This window comes from Halichoerus grypus, chromosome 1, assembly GCF_964656455.1.
Source record: "Halichoerus grypus chromosome 1, mHalGry1.hap1.1, whole genome shotgun sequence".
NCBI classification, from domain to species: Eukaryota; Metazoa; Chordata; class Mammalia; order Carnivora; family Phocidae; genus Halichoerus; species Halichoerus grypus.
In genome coordinates, this window is record NC_135712.1 from 103,258,867 (window position 1) to 103,280,385 (window position 21,519).

The window sequence follows — 21,519 nt, forward strand, 5'->3', positions numbered from 1 at the left end:
AGAGCTCAATCTTCCCAACCTCTTTATTAAAAAAAAGAAGAAAAAAAGATAGCCAATATTCACCTGGAGAACTTTACTCTTCGGGAAACACAAGTGGATAGGCTTAGATGAAGAAAATATTATAATCACCTATTATCAAGAGAAAACTTTTAAATAAGGAAGAATTTGCCCTACTGGGAAAAGCAAGTAAGATTAAAAAGGCCTCAATGAAATAGGCAGTTACAATGAAATATCATCCTGTGTATGCCGGGCTCAGGAAAGTGAGACATGCCACTATGGAACATGGTACAAAAATCCAGCCAGCATAGGTATGTCAGCACCAATGGGAGAAAGCTGAACAGACATCTTCACTCAGTTCTCTAAACAGAGACAAGACCAAGGAATAGGGGAGGGACTGTGGAAATGATTCTCAAAATCAATCCTTCCTTTTCAGTGACTGAAAACCTCAAATCTGACAGTACCAGTTTCTTTTTCTAAAGACCACCATCTGGAGTGAAATCCACCTCATTCTGTGAGTGACAAGGCCTTCATTATTCCTGATGGGAGTTTTTTTTGGGTTTGATTGTTCTTTTGTTTTTTTGTTTTTTTTGGTGTGTTTCAACTCCCAAAGACATGGCAAGAAATCTCCATGCTAGCCCAATCAAGACGCCAGAATAGTGCCTGCTTGTACCACGCATGGTCGGCTGCACAGCCACCTATGTGACCATGTCCCGGGCCATCAGGACAGCAACTGAACAGGGTGGAGGGAGGAAAGTGCGGGGAGGACACCTGAGCAGAGCTAAGAGTGTCTAAGAGTAAGCGCCATGTGTGGGGCATGCCAGCATAGCAATCCCATAGCAGAAACACCTGGAAACCAAAGAGCAGCACAACAGGGTTGTAAAGTTGGTCTTAAAATGCCAGTCCTGTAGTTATCAAAAAAAAAGAGGTGGGGTAATCTTACAAACACAGCTTGCCTGTCCCCAGACCCACACTCTAATCTGTTTGCTGGGGCTCTCCTGACCCCAAACAGCAAAGATGAGAACTCATGCTGGGAAAGCTCAGGATCCAGGAGTTGCTCTGGCCTTCCTTCTGAGAAGTGGCTATGGTAACAGCAGCCTGGGGATAGGGAGGAGACACAGTGTCAAAGAAGCAGCCAGGAAGCAAAGAAGGAATGCTGGAAGGCCACATTCCTCCTGCCCCTCCATTCTTCCTGAAAGGTAGCTACACAACTAACTAGCCAGTCACTTCCCCAAACAGTTCAGTTCCCTGAGTATTGTTTAGTGCCAGGTTATAGGATATGGAGGGGACAGTTCTTTCTGAGGCGAGGGGGAGAGTGTTCAAGAGAGGTTTTAGAAAACAGACAAAATTTGAGCTGGCCAGTAATAACAATGAGGATAACAGCTAAATGTACTGACTGTTTCACACAGTTTAATTAACTGTGTTCAGTGCTTATGGGGATTATATAATTTAATATAATTATATAATGAACTTGACAGGCAGGAAGGTGCATAGAGAAAGCATTGCAAGAAGGAACAGCATGAGCAAAGGTAAGGAAGAGAGAAAGTGTTGTCAAATTCAAGAAATGGTGAGATGAAAGAAATAATAGGTAAGAGAAGTGTTGGGGCAGGGATAGCAAAATGCTTCCAAGAAGCCCTCCCCCGTGGCTGTTCCCCATTCTGATCACTGCTCTGCATATTGTCCTCTCCACACTTAAAATGTACACTTTGCAGGATGTGCCTGCCAAGATTATATTTGGCTGAAGTATCAGATACCTAAAATAACAGACAGATGGCAGTTTATTGCTCTCTCACATAGAAGCCCAGAGGTAGGCTGCCCAAGGCAGTCCCATAAACACAGGGCCCCAGGCTCCTTCCAGACTTCACTCTTCCATTCCTAGGTGAGGCCCTCAACTGCAGGGTCCAATATGATCACAGGAGCTCCAGCAGTTACATCCACATCCAGTGAGCAAGAAGAAGACATGAAAAAGAAAGGCCAAAGGGGACATAGAGCAAAATAAGGGTCTCAGTAGCTGCCACAGAACAGTTCCTCTTACACAGCATTGTCCAGACTTAGCACAGGTCACATTTAGCTGCAAGGGAGGCTCAGAGATGCATCTTTACTCTGGGCGGCCATGTGCCAGCTAAAAACTAGGAATTCTGTTACTGAAAAAGAAGAGGAGAATAGATGTTGGGGGACAACTACCAGCCTCTGTCCATCGTAATTTATATCTTCTCTTGCCTCTAGAGCATTTTCTTTGACTCAACTAGATCACAACTTCCTTAAGAGTAAAGACTATCTTCTCTCCAATGCATTTCATGGCATCTAGTACATATCAAGCATCCAATAAATGATGTAGGAAATAAATTGATGAATAACAAATGAAACAGGCAAATTCGTAAAACCTTGGTAGACTCTACTTTCATGGCTGAGCTACACACAAATAGTGTGACCATATGATAATGAAACTAATTTCTTTTTCCAGTAGGTATCATGGGAAGATAAAAACTTTTTCAGAGCCATAATCATAATACCAGTAGAAACAGAATTTTTTTTTAACAAACAAACCAGATCCCATGTACCCAAAGGAGAGTCTTTATCTTCAATGCAATCTTTATAGCCCCCTGCACTTTTGTTTCACAATAACCAATTATGTTGAATTTTCCATCTTCCAAGGGTCTATTTGGAGTTTGGAAGCATGAAAAAGCAATCCAGAACCATGTCTGATAAATAATAAGCTAGAGGATCCAGTATTATTACATTTAAGGGGTTTTTTAAGATAATGGTAAAGTAACTGGCCTAGATCTCCCATATGATTTTAAAAATACCTTGTGGGAAGTAATTTTAGGAGTGCAATTCCTAAATCTTTTCAAGAATGGTGAATTACCTAAATGTCATAATTAGTAGTTACTTATCATATTTACTATTTCAGTAGAATAATAGTGCAGACATAGATAAGCATATTAACATGATATATATATTTATTTATCCCTATTACTTAATGAACAGGATTATGCACTATGGATAAAGCAATTTAGATTTTATATTTATATATACATATATGTCTATACATACACCACACATATATATTATATATATTCAATATGTATTATATATTATATATATTATATATATATATATATATATATATTTGTGCAAATACACACACATCCGTGTCCCCCTATTATTTGATGAACAGGATAATCCAGAATGGATAAACAAAATTTACCAATCTAGACCTTCCATAATGTAAAGCATTTACTGGGCACAACATTACTATAGACAGTTACTAAAAAACAAATCAAACCAAACAAATAAGAAGAAAATACTCTGATAGGCAAATAAAAATACAATAACAATATATAATCAGTTTAAATCATGTAATAATGTTTTTTCAGAGAAATTGAAGGCATTTTACAGACATCAATTTTCCTAAGGGAAAACAAAGGCCACATCTCTTCTGCCAGCAATTCTTGGCTGTATATGCAATGCTGAGCCATTATCTGATATGTGGAGGATTTTATATTAACCACAAGGAAAAAATTGAATCAATAATGTTGCTTAGAGTAGACACAGCACTTCTTATCTTCCTAGCACTTTACCAACATTGATGAATTAAGCCTCCCACCGTCCCAGTGAGACTAAACCAGAGAGTCCTACTCTTTCACTCGGGGAAGGAGGCAGAGAGAGGTCCAATCAGCTGCCCTCAGCAGTGTGGGGAGTTAGGGTCAGGGCCAGCACTGAGGTAAGAACTGCCATGTAGAGTAATAAACACTACACCCAGCACACTCAAGGCTTCCACCGCACTCCTCATACCATCTTCAGAGAACAGTCTTAAAGCTCGGGCGCCCCATTGTCTGAGGCAGCGTGGAGAATGTGTTTTCAAGTCAAATATCTATCAATCAACACACATTGATTTTCTTTAATTATCTCCACAGAGCAGACTTCATTCTGAGGAGCTTATGTGATTTGAAAAATGTATCACCTATTTGTCAGACATGTATAATTTATGAAGACCTTTCACTCAAGGTCTGTAGTCCAAAGCTGGCAATTTGTGGGTTATTAACATGTTATTAGACATACCCTACTAAGATTTGCAGACTTTCAATCCCTTACACAAAAGCAAGAGAAACGCTATATAAATTTTCACTTGCACTAGTAAGCTCAGAGGATTGGGTCATGTTCCCAGAGTCCTGGGATCGACCCCACATCAGGCTCCCTGCTCGGTGGGAAGACTGCTTCTCCCTCTCCCACTCCCCCTGCTTGTGTTCCCTCTCTCGCTGTGTCTCTCTCTGTCAAATAAATAAATAAAATCTTAAAAAAAAAATGATCCTACTTTAGTAATCAAGCTCTTCGGTTTAAAACAAGTCTGCTTCAGGGCGCCTGGGTGGCTCAGTTGTTAAGCGTCTGCCTTCGGCTCAGGTCGTGATCTCAGGGCCCTGGGATCAAGCCCCACATCGAGCCCCACATCGGGCTCCCTGCTCCGCGGGAAGCCTGCTTCTCCCTCTCCCCTCCCCCTGCTTGTGTCTCTCTCTGTCAAATAAATAAATAAAATCTTTAAAAAAAAAAAAAGTCTGCTTCAGATAGACTTCTACTTTCCTAGAATGTGTTTCAGTGACTTTTTTCCTGTGCATAGTGCTTGCCAATACTGATATTAAACTCAAGAGAAATTCTAAGGATTTTTTATTACCCATATATGCTCCTAAATTGGAGCACAGATCATCTGTTTTACAGGTACCTGACTTAAAAATAATGACTAACACTTATTTCATGATTCCCTTTATATTATGTGTCACTTACTAAATACTAAGTAATATTAAATTTAGATATGTCCAAAACCCATGGTAGGAATTTCCATTAGTCTGGTAAGATAATTAACTTTATACCTATTATTGTCTTATGATAGCAAAAATGAAGCAAGAATAAATAGACATATCACCGTTCATAAAGAGGGATAAGTAGGTGTTAGGGTGCAACCTTATTCATTTAATCTCTACAATTCTAATTTCAGGTTAGTGAGAGTTAATAAATATGTATTGATCATGTGTCCTAGGAACTGTGGAGATTGAGCAGAGAATGAGACCAACACAGACCCCAGAGAAGGGGTCAGGGCTGACCTTAAAGAAGCACCTAGAGCTTAAAGCTGAAGGGAAATGAGGGATAACAGTAAGCCAGGCAGAGCTGCTGACCTGTGAAGACCCTGGACAGGGAGAACAGGGACTGTGATAGGAGAAGTCAGAAGTCCAACAGTCAGGGGAGAAGCCTGGGGCTGGAAGCTGCAGGGCTGCAGGCTGCCTGGGGCTTCATTCTGAGGACAACAGGAGGCCATTAGAGAATTTTGAGCATGCAGGAGGCAGAAGTGGGGGAAGAGTCTCTGGGATATGTGAAACAAATCACTGTGAACAAAAAGGCCCTGATTGTCCAGCTCTTTCTCAAAACCAATCTCGAATCTGAGTTTGAGGTAATGTTTTTAAATTTAATAGAAAGAAGAGGTCACCTTCTCCCGACCACATGAAGTAAACCCCGACTTCTAGAAGTTGTTTTTCTGCATACAATGCTATTAGATTGCTTGGAGGTTGGTAGGATGAAAAGGGAGATAATTAATGGGGAAGGGGGATGAACTGTTTTATTACTAAATATTTCCCACATGCCAAAAAGCATTAAGAAACAGTAATGAATAACCTCATGCTCACCAGCAGGATTTAGCCAAGGTTAACAGCCTACAATATTGGGGTTTTTGTTTTTTGAGAAATAAAACATTACAGACAGAAACTACTCCCCCTATGTCTATCTTCCCCTCCTTCCCCAGAGGTAACCATTATTCCAAAATTCTTGTGTACCCTTATCCTACATTTTATTTTTAATTTTATTATAAATGTGTATCTATATATAATATGCAGTCTTGTATTATGTTTTTGAACTTTAAGTAAACGGTTTCATACTGTATGTATAATTCTGAAACTTGCTTTTTTTTCACCCAACATGTTTTTGAGATATATTCATATTGATACAAATAGTTCTAGCTCATTCACTTTAATTGCTGCATGAATATTGTATAATTATAGTACAATATATTCATCAATTCTATTGATATTTGGGCATTCGTTTTTTTTCTGATCACAAACAATATTGCAGTGAATATCTTTGTGTTTATCTATCTCCTGATGCTCATGTAGGAGAGAATCCCCGAGGGACAATATCTTTGTAAAATGTTTTAACACATTAGAGGAAAGTAGTCCACCAAATTGAACTAATATCCTAATTGCTATAGTGACAACAATGACAGCGATATGTTTAAGTTATTGGGAATAAATCAAAGCCACCATTTTCAGGAAACATATTGGACAATATATGAAATCACTTATATGGAGATGAATGGACATGTAGAGGTCAACCAGAACTTGGTCAAGTGTTTAATTCAGCGGCTGAAGCTCTGCAGGGTCTGATCTAAGCTGAAAATCTGGTTGAAAAGAGCTGAGTGTTTCTAATTTAAGACATATTCCAACTAGACCTAAATAGCAAGAAAAAACAGGAATAGGTGTACTGAGAGAAAAAAAAAATCTTGACAGGTTCAGGTTAGCTTCTCACTGGACAAGTTTCCCATAACCCCTGAGGCTCATCCAACATGAAGAGTTATACAGAATTAGTTGCAGATGGATGAGATTTTTAAAGTTTGATTTCATTTTTCTTAATTTTTTCTTTCCAAAAACTAACAGTTTAGGGCCAGGCTGGAGTCAGGATTTCCATTCACATCTTACTGCTTGTTGCTTTTTTTCATCATCACTCATCGACAATACTCAAACAGCCACCTTGTCAGAACTTGCCCTCTGGCTAAGTGAACTGAGAATGAAAAATCCTTTTAAACTGAACAGTAGTCTCATGTGGGCAAGTGGCAAGGCTTCAGGTTGGAAGAAATTAAGTACAGGATCCATCCCCTGAAAGTTGGCTGAGGGTGGAGGTCTTAGATCTCCCCACTTGCCTACAAAGTGCAGAGCAATGCTTTCGAACAGCCCTAAGATGCCCCACAAATTGAGCCCTCAATTCTGCCATCACTTGGACCACCACCCATCATGTACTTGGAATCAGAGGAGCATAGATATTTCTTATTTATAATGAACTTGAAGATTATCTCATTTAAACCCTTTGTTTTACAGAAATGGGAACCCAGCAATAATAAATGTCTTGTCCAAGCTCACACAGTTAACTGTTGGCATACAAAGACTCCAGATCCTCCATTTCATGCTCTTTTCCCTACATTATGTGACTAGCACATAATGCTAATACATCATAACAATTAAAAATATTCATTCTTTTTAAAATTTTCATTTATCTCACATTGCCATAACTTTTCAGCAAGAGTATTTTAGGTCTTCAGTAGAAAATTCCTGTGGAAGATTATATTAACATTCTCAATCATTTGCTCCACCTTTCTGCGAGAGGATTAAAACCACCTTATTGGTAACAGACTTGACTGTGTGACTTACTCTGACCAATGACATGTGACTAGAAGTGAAGCATGCTATTTCTAAGCAGAAGCTTTAAAAACTATTTCATGTTTCCTCTATCTCTCTGGTTTTCTCTCTGCTATAAGACAAGCATGTCCCAGATTGGGACTACTCCTTCAGCCTGAATCCTAGGATGAAGAAGAGACACAAAGAAGAGCTGAACCTGACTCACAATTAACACATTGGGAGTGAGAAACAAGACTTTGCTATTATAAACCAGCAAGATTTTAGAGTTCTTTGTTGTTGCAGCATAATCTAATAAAAGCTGGCTGATACGGTTATCAACAAAAAGCAAAAACAACAGGGGTGCCTGGGTGGCTCAGCAGGTTGAACATCTCACTCTTGGTTTCAGCTCAGGTCATGATCTCAGGGTCTTGAGATCAAGCCCTACATCGGGCTTCATGCTCAGTGGGGAGTCTGCTTGAGATTCTCTCCCTCTGCCTCTGCCCTTCCCCCTGCTTGTGCACACACTCTCTCTTTCTCTCTAAAATAAATAAGTTAATATTTAAAAAAAAAAAGCAAAAACAACAAAAATGTTTGGTCAGTTACCATAAACAACTCAAAACATTGTGACTAGAGAGACTAGCCCAATACACTATTTTTAAAGATGAGAATGAGCCATAATTCATGTTTTTTCTTTTATGTATTCACTTCCACATTGCACAGAACTTCCTTTCCAAGAGCTGTGTGAAAAGTTGGTTGTGGGATTACTCCTGGTGCTTTTTACTTATCCTTCTCAAGAATGCACATTTCATATCAAAGGTAACAAGATCTTTGCGTGAAATTAAGATTGCTCTAAATTGCTCTAAATTGGTTTAGAGCTCTAAATTGGAGGCTAAAGAGAAGGGGCCAGAGAGAAGTCCAACACTCCCAGAGTCAAGGCCTTGGAGGATGAAGGCTCAAGCTACTTCTCTTTATGCCCATCCATGATGGTAGTCATCCAACAACCACTGTCTCAGAAGCTAGCCCATTATCATCTGTAAGAATCCAGCAATAAAGTCCATCCTGCTGGGGTGGGAGAGGTGACATGACCCTCAGCAGAGCAAGCCACTTGTCTCCCTCCCTTCTAAGAAAGTAAAAAGGATCATCCCTCATTCATCTAAGATCCACTGAGTACGTACTATGTGCAAGGCACTGCTAGGCCCAAGGATATAAAGAACAAGACAGACAAGGTCCCTGACCTCAATTAATTTACATTTTAGTGAGAGATACACAAAAACCAAGCAAAATAATAAATAAACACAGATTTTTGTAAAAAAAAAAAAATATATATATATATATTTATACACACACACACACACACACATACATATAAAGTAAACATGTTCCTATAGTAAGGGATTACAGCACAAATTGTTTTAGATAGTAAAAAGCCCTCTGAGAACATGACATTTTAGCTAAGATCTGAAGGATAAGATGAATTCAGCCATGTAGAGAAAAGAGCTATGGTAAATGTGTTCCAAGTAGTGGGGCAGGAATCGCAGAGACTCTGGGTCATGAACAAGCATGATATGTTCAAAGAATAGACAGGTTTTCAGGGAAATGGCCTTGTGATTTGAGTCCTAGGACCAAACTCAACATCAGAACAATCCGGACTGAGTAAAAGTCAGGGAGTGGACTATGGGGAAACAGTCCCATTTACTGAAATTATGAAGAATGTTAAGCAGAGAGACAGATTTGGTGGGAGGAAAAAAAAGAGGAAACCAGGAGCTCACTCTTGGCCACATTAGGTTGGTAAAATCTATAAATATCCAGGTAGTGCCAAATGGGCAGTTGGATACACAGGTCTGGAGCTCAGGGGACAGAACTGGGCTGTGAGTATAGATGAGGGGGTTATCAAGACATAGGTGGCATGAAAAAAGCAAGCTTCACATACTGGTTAGAAATTATTCTTGTGGAGTCACAAATTTATTTTCTTCAAATAAACCTATAACATGAAAGCCAAGGCAAAGGGTTCTAATGGCTTCTGACTAGAAATTGGGTTTATGAATTTATGTAGAAATGGAGTTATGGAATAAAGTTAGTGAGGTCATTAACAGCGCTGGTTGGCATGCAACAGCTTAGGTGCATAAATCCATACTCCTACCCAGACATATTCTAATACATACAATTTCTTATAATTGACACATAGTGAATAAATGCAATTCCCCACAACAAATATGTAAAACAAACTTTGCAGTAACCATAGCCTCGGGTTAAAGATTATATTCCATAGATGATTACAATAAACCTCTGTAATAAAGAAGGAAAATATCCCAGGAGATTTCTTTACCTTCCCAGCAAATAAACCAGCCAGAAATTCAATTTCACATGCAGAAGAGCACATATATGGAGATTTAACCTTAAGAGGACTTTTAACCCACCTGACTAATACATTTTATTCTTTGTGCATTTATGGTAACTATTTGTAAATATTTTCCAACCTTGTCCCTTATCTTTGGAGCAAAGGATAAGGAGTAGCTTGATGCTCTGCATTCTCAGAAACACTTATGTCAACAATCATCCTTCCTCTCAAGAATTCCCATTCAACACTCTTTCTTATTAAATTCCATGCCTACAGTTTCAACTACCATGTTAGTCAAGGTTGACTCAAAATGTCCTGGGCTATGCCAATCTGCTTTTGCAATGGCCTGAATAAAATTACCTTGAGAGTAAATATAGACATGGAAGGGGAGAAGGTCTGGAACTGGGCCCTGAGGATCAAGTTGAGGAGGCAATACAGTCAATAAGACTGAAAAGAGTGTAAGGAGACATACCAGGGCACTGTCACATCAGAGAAGTTGTTATAGGCATTTGTTGGTTTTGTTGCCTGGTATTCATTCCCTTTCTTGTAAGAAGGCCCCAAATATGCTTTAGGAGAGCCACCACTCCCTCACTCTAAATATATGGAATTTGGATGAAGCCAATTCTCTCCCCTGGGTCCGAGGGTTGGAGCATTTAACCAAAGCCTATGCCAATCAATGCATTCCATTCCCCTGGCCACAATGGTTGGTTCAGAGATAAACATAGAACTTAAAACAAGACAATAGGACCAATCAGTGCTAATCCCAGGAATTCCTGGCTGAGGCATAATTTTTCCTGCTGGATTTACACATCATTAAATGAAAGAGTGGAGTCTATGACAGCCATCCTGTCACTATGACAGAAGAGTACATATGAAAATGAAGCCAATTTGGAGAAAGTGGAGCCAGGAAATATAGAGAGAAAGCAGTCTTGGTAGCACCATCTATAAAGCCAGCCTTACCAGGACAGTGATTATATGAGCAATAAATTATGGTTTTACTTGGTCACCTTTGGCATGGGTTTCCCTCACCAGCAATGAAATCCTAACTAGTGGAGAAAGCAAGAGAAAACTGTTTCAGTGAATGCAGCATATGCTGATTAGAGATTTAAATGGAGTCAGAAGTTCCCATAGGATTTGGCAACATGGAGGCCAGTGAGAACCTTGACAAGATCAGTTGCAGTACAGTGGTAGGTTGGAAACCAGATTCAAGTGGTCCTGTGGAATGTCCTCCCTGCACATGCATTATTAGTCATGGCTCCTAAATGATAAAATGGAGCAGAAAGGGCCCCGGAGAGAGAATCAGGAGGTCTGGAATCCAGACACAGCTCAGCCACTAACCATCTACCTGACCTTGGACAAATTGCTCACTTGACAGTTTCCTCATCTATCAAGTGATTACATCTGCCTGGCACCCAGGGGCCCCTCTGGCTCTAAAAATCTTGGTACTTTCTTATTTTCAGCAAATTTATTCTACTCTGCAACTTATTGGAAGAAGAAGTCATCCAAATCCAGTTGGGTCTTATTAGCATACTCTCCAGTACTGCTAAATTAAACTCTCTTTGGCTCAATCTTCATTTTGTAGAATCACTTCATTGAAGGCCCTATCACTGCTGTGGTTGGCTTGTGCAGACCACGAGGATGTGCCCCTACCTCTGGCATTCCAGACTGAGTCTCTCCTCTGCGGTCACCTGTGGCCAACACATCCCCAGTGTCCTCTATGTCTTGGGGCCTCGAGCTGCTCTCACAGTTTACTGAAGATACAAGTTATGGGCTCCGCAGCATCTAACCCAGAGAGTTTCCCAGGCCTTTTGATCCTCTAAAAGGCAAAGATTTTTGCTGATTAAATCAGCTTTCATTCTTGTCAAACTCTTTCCTGAAGAATGTTGAATATGCATTGCTCTTTACTTCACACCACACACCGGTCCCATTGCAAACTAAACTTTGGCCATGAAGCAAAACATACACAAAAGGTCAGCAGTGTTGAAATGTATCTCTCTTATTTAGCTCAATCGAGAGCAGAACAGGAGAGGTTAATTTTTCAACAGGGTAACATACCGTATATATCAGCACTAACAATCAGGTTTTATTTCCCTGAGTCAGCTTTAAAAATGTTGACTTTTATGGTCGATACATTATAGATCACCATATTTATGTCAGAACATATTGGCATGAAAATAAATCAATGAAAATATTAATACAGGAGCCTCATGTTTAAATGAAACCCCTTGCAACTCCAACACCTTCCCCTCGTATTTCACTGTAGTGCTTTCTGAGACCTCACCTCTGACATGTTTTACTGAACATGACATCAAGGCCTGTTTTCATTCTCTATGACTACTGTTTTTAATCTGTCTTGCATATAATAAGGTTCAAAAAATATCCACTTTGTTCTTTTACCATAAACATACATAACTGCATTCCATCATTAATAGGACTGTCAACTTAAATTTATGGTTTATGTATGAACAAAATATCTCAGAGTCAAAGCTCTGACAGGCATACTATTAATAAATGAAACTCTCTGTGTTGGAGGCCAGCTTCAAATATTATATTTGTTATCCACAACTGTTTTAGAGTCATGAGAAGTTTCTATTATAAGTATGTGTTTTAGAAAGCAAGTTCATAATTTAGACATTATTAAAGAAAAATGGGGTTTGGTGAAAAAGAAAATCCATTCTCATAAGTGGGTCTTCTCTTTCTGAATAATGGTGAATACCTGGGTCAATCAGAGTCTCTTGGGAACATTTCTTTGGCTCTGTGTGCAGTTAGCCATCTGCAATAGTAGTAGAAGCCAAAGGATGCCCAGAGGGAAAGCTGAGTCAGAAGAAGAAAGGAAGAAGCAGAAACTGAATAGAGAGAAGCAATAAAACAGAGAAATAATAGACAAAAGGATGAAAGCGTCGGTTGGTAGCAACAGAAAGTAAAGTCACTGAGGTAGTCCTTAACCCCTCCCTCACCCCCATATTTAATCATCACCAGGACACGTTCATTTACCTCCTAAATATCAGCTGAATCCATCATTTGTCTGTTGCCACCCTTACCACTCAAGTTAAAGCTACCATTTTGTTCCACTTAAGCTAGAGCAAATGCCTCCTAACTTATTTCCAATGCCCCCTGCTCTCCACTCTCCAAAAAGCATCTAATCTAATGTTGTTCTGCATTTCTCATACACACACACGTACACACACATACAAACATTAAACCCATTAATAGGACAAAATCACTTAGACCTAAATGGGAAAAGCTTTCATATGTAATATAGAAGAATATCTTTATGACCTCAAGACAGAGGAAGATTATTTTAAGATTTTATTTATTTATTTGAGAGAGAGAGAGAAAGTGCACAAGCAGTAGGGAGGGGCAGAGGGAGAGGAAGAGGGAGAAGCAGACTCCCCACTGAGCAGGGAGCCCAATGTGGGGCTCAATCCCAGGACCCTGGGATCATGACCTGAGCTGAAGGCAGACGCTTAACCACCTGAGCCACCTAGTCGCCCCAAGAAAGACTTTTAAACCAGATACAAAAAAGCACAAGCCATAAAAGAAAAATTGATCATTTCAACTATGTTAAAATTGAGAACTTCTATTCTTTAAAATATATATATAATATATATATACATACATACATATATACACACATATATACGTGTCATTAAGCCAGCAAAGCCACAGAGTAAAAAAAAAAATTTATAGCATGAATAACTGAAAAGACTTCTCCAAAATATATAAATAACTCCTAAAAATCAGTAACAACACAAACAAGACAACTCAATAGAGAAAAATGAGCAAGAAAAAACGAAGAGTGACTTGACACAAACAGGGGATCAGATACAGCAAGAGACCCTCATCTCCCGTGCAAAAGCAACCCAGAAGTGCATGTAAAGGAAGAGGGTAACACCTTATAGGGCAAAAGAAAAATGGGGTTTGGTGCCAAAATGCGTTTTTTTCAGTGTGTTTCCTCTTTCTGATGTTCTTCTCTACTCACAGGACATGCCTGGCCAGTGGGAGAGAAAAACTGGTGGACAAATGCCTCCTTTCTTCTGGCCCTGGGAGAACCTTCCTGGTTCTGATTTGGGCAAAGTCTGGACTTCTTTTACAAAGTAGAGACTCAGCTGATTCAAGAGGACAGTCTCTTGGGATTGAACACCAAGTTGCTTTTTGTGGGGGCCAACTCAATAACCCACCTTTGAGTCCTCCTATTAGTTCTCCCTCATTCACCAGGTTATTCCCCTTTGTCCCTCCCTTCTGCTCCCTGGGACTGTACTCCCTAATGAAATGGTTGCACACTAAACCTCGGCTCTGCTTTCTGGGAAACTCAAGCTAAGACAACAGCAATCTCCCACCTCCCCCATGTGCTGAGTGTCCAGAGCCCCCCACCTTAGCAACACCCTAGCAATGGGAAAGGCTCCAGTGATGGACAGCCTGTCAGCATGTTACTGATTTAAGCAGCATTTTAAGGGCAGGCTGTGAGTGGAACTTGCTGCCTGAGGGTAAGAGTGGATGGAAGGAGGGGTCCTGGGACACAAGCCCTCCACTCTGCAGATGCCTTGGGCAACTTTACCACTAGTCCTAGAGCCCCAGGCTCTGCTACCGATCTCTACTCTTGCCCCAAACCAAACCAGGTTTCTACATTTCTTGACACAGAACACAGGTGGATTAAAGTAGGTGGTGGTCCATTTAAAGATCTTTGATGCCAAATGAAAGGAAGAGGAAAAAGTTTCATAAAGATCCCCTTTCAAGCTTGTGAGCCCAAAGGCAACAATGAACTTCTACAACCATAGGACAATATAGCTACAGTGATTTTTCCTGCATCATTAATGTTAAAAATTCCAATTTCAAAGTCAGTTTGAGGGGATCACACAATTGTACAGATGGAGTAAAAAAAATTATTTTTTTAGTAGTGATTATTTTTCTAGACAAAGTAACTTGGCTTTCAGAGCAACCACCTAGTCTGTTATGACAGTACAATGTCAGAACAGTGTTTCCCGATCACTCCCCATGTTTACACTAATTTGAAGCTGCCAATTATGTCAGATCCTTGTCAACAGAAAACAACAATGTGCAAGCTGCTATATGAATTAATTGCTGAAATTAAGTACTCACTGTCTCTAGACAGTCCTCTAAATTATTTAAAGGATCCAATTTGCTTTCCTTGAGGGGAAAAAAAAAAAAGCCCTTGGACTCCAATATTTTGGGACAATTGAAATATGTAAGAGGAATCCAGGAACATAGCAGGGGTAAGCTTACAGTGTAAAAATATAGTATAAAATCATTAAAAAGCTAATGTCAGTGCCTTTTATCTTAAGACTCAGGTATAGTTTAAAACTGGACAGAGAGTTGCTATGTAGGTCTCATTCTTGATAGGTTTTTTTAAAAAATTCTATTTATTCTGTTCTCTCTTTACCATTCTTTCCAGATCATGCTTTTTAAACTAGGGGTCTGTCATCTATAACAAAGGCACTACATAAAGTTACTTCAGGGATGAACCGTTCTTTTATTTCTGTGTCCTCTTTCTTTATTGTATGACTGGGGGGTGGGGTTGGGGGGATGGGGGGAGTAGTAAGGAAACATTTCCTGGAAATGTGGGAATGAGCTGAGTCTCTACTTTGTAAAAGAAGTCCAGACTTTGCCCAAATCATCACAGATACGACTTCCACCCAACCTCTCTGAACCTCGGTTCACTCATCTATAAAATGGGGGAAATAACGTCTGCCACAGTGCCTGTCTCATAAGATCTTTTTTAAAAATCAATCACAATAACAGGCTGCTTTTGGCTGACTGTATCTCCATTTCATTGTGTGAACCGAGCACAGTAACTGTAGACATTAAGACAAATAAGAGGTAGTTTGATTGGTGGGGTTTCCTGTATGTCCTCAGTGAATTATACCTCATCCACAGCTGCTATTCCTGGACCTGAGCCCGACCCCAGTTCCTACTTCCTCCGGGGAGGGGGGTTGGGGGGGGGTGGATTGTAACCCGTCGGTCTTCATCGCCACCCACTGGTCTGCTGGCCAAATAACACCAAGTTATCTAGTGAATTTGAAACACAGGAAAAGTAATTCAAAGTAAACCACCACCTACTTTAATCCACCACCTCATTAAATGTACCTGGGGGCCTCATTTTTTTAAAGATTTTATTTATTTATTTCACAGAGAGAGATACAGCGAGAGAGGGAACACAAGCAGGGGGAGCAGGGAGACCTGAGCCGAAGGCAGTCGCTTAACCAATTGAGCCACCCAGGCGCCCCTGGGGCCTCATTTTTAAAAAACTTGTTGAAAAATCAAATAATTACATTGTGGTATGAATAATAAATCCCTAATTCATCTTTGGAAATTAAGAAATACACATATTAATCAACAGTTTTGCAGAATAACTTGTAAAAATGAACTTTCACTGTCTGAAGGTATTTATGAGACTCCATTAAATAGCTTCATCTGTTTAAGCAAGAGAAGTCTTCAGATATATTAAATATTAAATATTAAAATCAATTCATAGATTAAACATGTATAATACAATAGTGGCATTTTAAAATGAAAATGAGCAATGCCCACTCCTTTGGCCCAGAATCTTTTCTAAAGATTTTCTCATTCAACAACCTTTCCTCCACAATTGAAAAGTAGTAACATTTTGTTGTTACTCAAATTTATTCAAAACTTTTCCCTTTTCTGAACTCTTGAAATATGTATCTTGTAAACACTTGTTAAAGGAGAGAAAACAGTTCTTTCATCTTAGGTGTGTCTTTTCCCTGGGTGGTGATAACTATTTTAGACCATTAAGATGAAAAAGACTTCCCCATCCCCTTTGGAAGATGTCCAGTGTGGTACCCAGAGATCACTACTGCTCCTGGGAGGGCTTGCTGAGGCCCCTGTTCACAGAAGGCCGGAAACAGACCCAGGCTCTTGGGAGACTCACACTGGGAAGAACCCTGGGCTCAAGGTCAGAAGCTGTCATACCCATTTAACTACACACTGGGGACACCGGCTTCATTCTTTCCCTGAGGCTCATCTTTCCACTGAGCCCATTTAAAAGAAACTAATTCCATCCCTAAATTGTGTCAGTCTTTTTGAAAGCTCTTGGGGAAATGGTGACAAAGAGGGGGAACTGCATTATGCAGTACACAATTTCTAGAAGTGTGGGCTTCTCCTTAGAATCCCATTCATCATGGCAGATGCTTCCTAAGTTCTCATCAATTGTAAAACCCTAGACTGCCTCTCTTCCACTCTTTGCCTTTATTCTATGAATAGCTACATGGCCCTTCAGTTCTGCATCCCAGTGAATGGGCAGAGTTAGGAGTTCCAGGGAAGCAGGAGAAAAGCCAAAGGGTGACAGAAGCCAGAGAAGAGAGGCTTCAAGGAGGAAGGAGTGGTCAACACTGCCAGGGCTCTGGAAACTGGGAAGTGTAAGATTGAGAACTGCAGGGTTTGGTTCCTGGTGAGAGCGCTCTTCCTGGCCTGTAGGCCACCTTCTCACTATGTCCTCACATAAAGCCAGCTCTCTGCTGTCCTTCATTACAAAGACACTAATCCTACAGAATTAAGGTCCCACTCTTATGACTTCATCTAACCTTAATTACTTCTTCACTCCTACTGCAGTCACATTAGGGGTTAAGGGTTCAACACATGAATCTGTAGGGGACACAATTCAGACCATAGCAGAAGGTAAGAGCCATGAAGAAAAGGGACTTTCTCCAGTTATGGCATACCAAAGGCACACTTGCCCTCCCATCCTCCCACACAAACAAAAGAGCTCAACAGTCTCTAGGAAAAGAGGGAGGAAGGCGTGGGAAGAGAACTAAAATGTGTTGAGTCTCTCCCCTGGGGCAGGCCGGTGGGGCCTGTGTGCTTTTCTTCTAGCTAATTCTCACAGCAACCTCACCAGAGAGACTGTCCCATTTTATAGCTGAGGAGAGCATGGCTCCGAGAGACAAGGTGGCTTAGTTCAAACTGTGCTAGTGGTCCCTGGCAGCTAGATCTGAGCACTTTCCACCACATCACAAGGTGCTCTGAGGGAGCAGAAACCCACCATCCACATCAGAAACAAGCATACTAGATTAGAGGGCCTAGTGAGCCCCATATGGGTGTCTTCTCTCTCAATTTCCTCAGCAGTAAACAGGAGCTAATAAAAGTTTCCTCCACAAGGTTGTTCTGAGGATTAAATAAGATCACAGTGTGAACTGGCTGGCCGAGCCTGCACTAAGCCCGGCTGGTCCCCCCTCTTTGGCTTCCCTCTGAGAGCCCACACCAAGCAGAAGGGAAGGCAGCTTTGCTGGAAATAACTAAGCATTTGCCAACCCCCCACATGAAAGATTACAGGGAACAAAATGAGAGAAAACTATGTTCTTTTGACTCACCCAGCCAGAAAGCTTTGCTCTCCTTAGTCAAGTAGATTGTAAAGTCAGTTAACAAGGTGGCGAGCCCTTCGGCAAGCTGGAGCACAGAGAGCCCTCGTCCCCCAACCTCAGAACATCAGGCCCAACCTTCAAGCTCCAGGTTTCGGCTCAGGCACTGGCCTCACCACCTCCTCATCCTGTCTCAGGGACACCCGCAACTCCTCCTCTGGTGCATGCTCCATGTCCACTCAGTCCTGTCGGTCCTGCCTCAGCAGCACTTCCGGGGACAGGGCCCTCCCCTCCATCCACCCTGCACAGCCTCACTTGGGGAACTGAGCGTCCCTCACCTGCATGCACCACTATAGCTCCCTTACAGTCTGACCACTCCAGGCCCAGTGCTGGGCTGCTACTGGGTATCTTCCTCAAACACAACCTATCCCATCACCATCCTGCTGAAGAACAGCCATTCTCCTTCTGGTGGCAGCCCTCATGCTGGCTCCCCTGCCATCCCAGGACACGCCAGCCCTTAAGCTCCATTCCCTTTTGTGGGCTGCCTCCCCCACCCCCACAAGAAGGCCCCTCACCCTTCTTTGCCTACCAAGCTCCTCTGTTCTTTTCCCAAGCAGCTCAAATAGCGCCTCATTAAAGAGCCTTCATTCGACTCCCTTAGCAGAGAACTGCTGCATCCTGCTGGTCTTCCCAGCATTTTGTTGACCATTCTTCACATTGTTCCAGTTAGCTATATTGGTTTCTGTCTTCCCCACCATACTGAAATCCTGGAGGACAAGAGCTGTATTTTATTCATGTTTGTATCCCTAGTGCCAGACCCAATAGATGCTCAATAAATGTTTGTTGACTGACAGAGTGAATGAGGTCTCTGTTCCTTTTGTTGTGAATAAACTCCGTGTTATAGCTTATAGTCAACACTCAATTTATCCCAGTTTACCTATCTTAAACCTTTCTCTCTTGCCCTGTATTAGCTTGTCTTTCTGAATATCAAACCCTAGAAATCAATTTCTTTTCATTCCTGTAGGCTCCATGGTGATTGGCTGACCAACCCACTGACCTCCCAGTGCGACAGAAATGTGCAGGCTCCACACACAGTTTCCTCAGCTCCACGGATCTGCCTATTGGATCTGCTTCCAAAAGGCAGAGATGGAAATATGGAAGAAGTTGCACCTGGCTTCATGGCTCAGATTTGTTTTTTGGATGTTCGGGATGCCGAGATGGTTAATAAGCAAAAAGCAAATCAGCCTCAGTATTCAAACACGCAGTTAATAAATCTCAAAAGAGATACAAATTAAAATCCCCTTGGAGATTTCCTGACTCTATGCAAAGGATTCTAGCCACAGGAGTCATAGTGCGTGAGGTGGTGTGCCCTGTTTAAATAAGAGCAGCACCTCCCCGCACCATGTATACTTGAGTTTCCTATCACAACCCAGCCTCGAGCAGAGAGCATACATGATAGTGTAAGGCCAGCCCTTTGCACCTGGTAAGTCTACAAGCCCTGCTTTTAAAGACTCCTGTGCCCTTGGGTTTAATTTCTTTTTTCCTGGAGCTGGTCCATCTCAAACAAGGACTCTGACCAGACTTTGGTAACACAGAGTTGAATGCCAGATCAAGGGAGAGGCTAACACATACCCGGCCAAGTTCATGATGCTATGCTGCCCATTTTGTTTCCTCCCAAGAGCAGTTGTGCTCCGAGAGGGAGCCTCCAAGGAGATGGAGATGCTGCATACTAATGTCTCAAAGGAACAGAGAGTCTGCGAGTTCTTGGAGGACTACAAGCAAATCTACCTCTCCCTGACCTACAGTATCATCCTTGGGCTAGGGCTGCCCTTAATGGCATGGTCTTGTGGCTCGCCTGGCGCCAAACTGAGCGCTGGAGCTGTGCCACCATCTATCCGGTGAACCTGATGGTAGCTGACCTGCTTTATGTGCTGACGCTGCCCCTCCTCATCATCACCTACTCCCTGGGTGACAGGTGGCCCTTCGGGGAGCTGCTGTGCAGGCTGGTGAGCTTCCTGTTCCACACCAACCTCTACAGCAGCATCCTGCTACTGACCTGCATCTCCGTGCACCGCTTCCTGGGCATATGCCATCCGCTGTGTTCACTGCCCTCCCGGAGCCACCGGCACGTCCTCCCGGGCACTGCGACCACCTGGGCTCTGGTGGTCCTCCAGCTACTGCCCACCCTGTTCTTCTCCCACACAGACTACGGCGACGGCCAGATGGTCTGCTACGACATGACCGGCCCAGAGAATTTTGAACAGTTTTTTGCCTACGGCATGGTTCTGATATTGTCCGGCTTCGTCTTTCCCTCCTTGGTCATCTTGGTGTACTACTCGCTGATGGTGAGGAGCCTGACCAAGCCAGGAGAGACCCTCATGAGGACAGGCAATGCAGCCCGGGCCAAATCCATCTGGACCATCTTGCTGGTATGCGACCTCTTCACCCTCTGCTTTGTGCCCTTCCAAATCACATGCTCCTTCTATGTCACACTCCACTTCCTATCTTCACAGGACTGCCAGCTCTTAATGGTGGCTAGCTTGGCCTATAAGATATGGAGGCCTTTGGTGAACATGAGCAGCTGCCTCAACCCAATCCTGTACTTTCCATCAGTTGGGAACAACAGAGTCAGGCTCTTCCAGGAACTCAGGCATAATAAGGTGGGTGAGCACCCAGCCAGAGCCAAGGGAGAGAGACCCAGGGATAGGCAGATCTGGGTACTGACAAGATGAAGTTTGGGGAAAATGAGCTCCAAGATGTTGACAATGACTTGTTTGAACACAGTCATGTGCTATTGGGAGAAGGGCTCAAGATCTCTGAGTGGTGTCCTGCTACAAAGGATTTTATATTGATGTTAAGAGATTTTAAAGTAAGAATATGGAGAGAGGCACCAACACAAAGGAAAACTTTCTTATTTTAATCAGAGCTGACAGGGACGCCTGGGTGGCTCAGTCATTAAGCGTCTGCCTTTGGCTCAGGTCGTGATTCCAGGTCCTGGGATCAAGCCCCGCATCGGGCTCCCTGCTCGGCAGGAAGCCTGCTTCTCCGTCTCCCACTCCCCCTGCTTGTGTTCCCTCTCTCGCTGCGTCTCTCTCTGTCAAATAAATAAATAAAATCTTTAAAAAAAAAAAATCAGAGCTGACATTTATCTCTTATCACTCAGGCCTCAGCTTGAATGTCACCTCCTCAGAAGCTCCTACCCACCCTAGTTAACATTGACCTCTCTCCCCATAACCCAGTCACTATTTCCCTATTATCTTTTTAGCACTAATTAGTACCTGACCTTGTTAATTTGTTTACTCACGTAGTCTGTCTCTTCCCCCTAGAATTTAGGTTCCAATAGGACAGGGACCTCAGCTGTCTGACTGCTATCCCCTAAGGCCAGCCTCCGCAGCAGGGCCCAGCACACAGTGAGTGT

At 42.0% G+C, this 21,519-nt stretch overlaps 1 pseudogene; it reads left to right on the plus strand.

Annotated features, from left to right (window-relative positions):
• The first annotated feature begins 282 nt into the window (after positions 1 to 282).
• Positions 283 to 21,001, plus strand: LOC118554687 (uncharacterized; annotated as a pseudogene).
• The last annotated feature ends 518 nt before the right edge of the window (positions 21,002 to 21,519 follow it).